Genomic DNA, 3,601 nt, shown 5'->3' with positions numbered 1-3,601 from the left:
GGGGGAGAGGGCCAGCACCTCGGAGGAAGTGAAAGGAGAACCCGGCTGGCCCCGGCCGCCCGCGCAGGAGGAGGCTGAGCTCGGATTCTGACGCACACAGGGGAACTGCAGCCATGATGGGTTTGCAGGGTTAAATGAGATAATACCTAGCACAGTGTTTTGCCACATAGGAGGTACTCAACAAAGGGTGGCTGCTGCTGCTACTATTACTCTACTACTGCTGCTCTTACCGTTACAATTACTGCTGCTGCTGCTACTACTGGCACTGCTACCCCACTGCTGTTGCTGCCGCTTCTACTGCTGCTGTAACTGTGGTTACAGCTACTGCTTCTGTGCCTCTGTCATTATCCCTGTTTGGGAAACTATGGTCACAGTTCTTTGTTAGTGAGCTCTTTGCATATCTCAAGACCCCCAGCTGGATCCTGGTCACTCCACAATCCCTTCCGTTACTCTACAGGACAGTTGTCCAAACCCGATGAGGACAGTTGTCCAAACCCGATGGGCACAGCGTGTCAGGAAGCCTGGGGAGGGCCCTTCCATCCTGCAGAAAGCCCTGTTTGGAGAAGACATCTGAGACCTGTAGCTGACCGTAAGGCAGTGACTCCACATGGGCATTTATTCCCTGCCACGTGTCAGACTTGGGCCCACGAAAAGGTGACGTCAATCCAGATACCTTTGCAGGTTCCATGAGCATGTGTTGAGTGCCCTCCTCGTGCCAAGCACTGCTCCAGGGGTGCAGCAGGGAAAGGCGGCTCCCAGCCCCTCTGGGCTTACATCTGGGTGGGCAGAGCATGAGCACGATATATTCTCCAAAAGAATATATCAGAGCATTGCTTCCACTTGTTTTAGTCTAAAATATTAAAAATGCACTGAAGTCATCCTTAGGGCAGAGAGCACTTTCGGCCCACGTGGGCCATCTGTGGGGCTGCCGGGTGCTCCACGGGGAGGACCCTGAAGGGAGCCGGGCCTCCCTGGGCAGAAAGCTGGCAGGAACCTTCCCTGCCAACTGCCACAGCCCACCTGTAGGTGGCCCCTTCAGTGGATTTGTGGGTTCTGGTTTTAAGCAAACAACCCCAAAAAGAACTATTAGCACAGAAACTGTGAATGAAAGATAACGCTACCAAAGAGCAAGCAAACTGGCAAACAGCAGAGGCGGGTCTCCTGCTGAGAACAGGCTCCCTCAGCTACCTTCCGGGACTGAACATGTGCAGCACTGATCAGATCTACGTGTGAAATTCCCAAATGGCCATTTGAAATACGGATTTCTACCCTCCGTTGGCAACGATGGACCTCACACTGGATGTTTGTTTTGTCCTGAGGTATTAGCTAATGATATCACCCTGATCTCAGGGCTGGGTGCTCCCCCACCCCCAGTGGACATGTAAAAATATGTAAAAATTTGTAGTACTCAGGCTTAGAGCCACCCAAACACCACACTCCCCGAGTGAATCGCTCATTCAGTAACATTATGCCAGGCACCATGGTGGAAGCCGGGGGTGCTAAGATGAAAAAGACACCATCCCTGACTCCATGGAGCTCACGCAAACATACACACGCACACACACACACACCCCCTACGCAGGTACAGTGTGATGTGTGGTATGCAAGAAGGCTCCGATCCCTTCTGCAGGAATGAAGTTCTGTGCGTGCAGCAAGGGACATGTCTGGGGGATGCAGGGAGGGTTCTGGAATGAGGGGCTCTGTCCTGGACGACAGGGAGCTCAGCAGGCTTCCCATGAGAGATCGAGACAAGCCGCCAGACTGAGAAGCCAGCTGTGCAGGAGCAGGAAGCCCATGTACGCCTGGCATGCTGAAGGCACAGCCACACATTCTGGGGAGGAGGCTGGAGCTGGGGAGACCAGCTTTGGCTTTGGCTCTGCCAAAGCGTCCCACATCCAGTGCCCTCCAAGGACAGAAAGGCTGTGACTAATGCTAGGTGACCTTCCAGACACTTGCCCACAGAACTTGTGGTTTGCAAGGACTGTCACCAGCATCTGGGGGACGGGGCAGTGCCATGCATTCTGTACTCAAATGCTCAGCTTCGCAGGGCGCCAGGGCAAGTGCTGCCCATCCTGCCCTCACCTCTGCCCCGACCCTGCCCTGGCCTCCCCAGACACCACCTGTTGCTCCATGAATTAATATAAATATATTTGGAGACAGGATACGTCTCAGGAGTTTTGCAGAGCTTTGCCCTGAAGGAATATGTGAACGTGTTTAGTTTGCATTTCAAATGCTGTTGCACTCAGTAGGGCGTCTCTGAAAGACAGTAGCGGCTGTATCCCACAAGGCGCCGCGTTTCTCAGACCTAAAGGTTTGGATTTGCTTTGTAAGGCAAAGCGAATCTGTTAAAAACTACAGGATGAGAGCTGATAAAAGAGTGCCCGCCCCGAACAGACAGTCGCCCGAACAGGCCGCCTATGGCTAAAAGCAAGGGGCAGTTCCTGCTTAAAACTCCGGACTACCTGTCTCCATTCCCAATAACCTGATAAAGAAAATATGGAGCCAACATACCTCTGTTTAACCCCTCTGTTAAGTGATAAATCTACCTTAGAACTTAGAAGTTAGTCTTTGAAAGATTTTGTAACCATTTGTTAACGTAGATAGAGTTAGTTAAGGGATCTGTAGAAGCCTTTTGAAAAACTGTTAACCTAAGAGGAACTACCTGCTGTTATGTAAATCTGTTACCCTGGCAACCGATCACTGTCACCTATAAATGACCATGTAAGACTTTATTCGTGGCCTTTTATGATTGACGGAGAAATCCAAGGCCCCCTGGGCTCCCGCTTTGCCTATAATCTTTATAAATTGATAAAACTATACCTTTGTGTATTCCTTTATTTCCATTATTTTCCATTTTATATTATTTTCTTATCCCTTGCAACTCTACCAGAGGGATCCGGATTTTTGCGGGGAGCTTGGCCACGCTCCCCTGCAACCACCATTGCTGCAACTTTGTTCCATGATCCCTCACCTATTTCTAACCTTTACACAAGCATCTGTGAACTATATACAGTAATTTTTTGCTGGTTTTTAAAAGGTTATAGACAATATATTTGAAAGGTACAGAAATTATATTTATAGTTATGTATGTTTACTGTAAAAGAAAAAAGAAAACATGTCAAAATACTAAATTATCCATCCTTGTAGTGGAAACCTGGTTGTTTGCAATATTGTGCTTTGTATATTTTGCTTTTCTTTTTCAAACGAAGGCTAGTAAATCTTGAGCCCCTCCCGGCCCGCTCCTTTCACATCCCGGAGCCCAAAATCCAGAACTCCTTTGTCACTAGCTCTTCGGGGGCCTCACTCGGGCCCTCACAAGTGCTGTGAGCCACAGGTGACCTGGGCTCTGCTGGGCAGGACCACATGGGCAGCTTCAGCACCAGGGCTTGGTTTGAGTCTTGGCTCTGCCATTCCTACTCCGTGACCCTGAGCAAGTTTCCCAACAGTCTGAGGATGGAAATTTCAGCTCCAACCTGACACTGAAGGATGTGAGGTTTGAAAACCCTCAGCAAAGGGGCTGGTACGGAGGAGGAGGCCGCTGGTGCCGTCTTTATCTAGCAGTCATCCTGCCCTCTGTGGTGGAGTGGAAACAAGACGGTCT

This window comes from Propithecus coquereli, unplaced genomic scaffold, assembly GCF_000956105.1.
Source record: "Propithecus coquereli isolate 6110/MARCELLA unplaced genomic scaffold, Pcoq_1.0 Scaffold657, whole genome shotgun sequence".
Lineage (NCBI taxonomy): Eukaryota > Metazoa > Chordata > Mammalia > Primates > Indriidae > Propithecus > Propithecus coquereli.
This window is presented reverse-complemented; position numbering follows the sequence as displayed.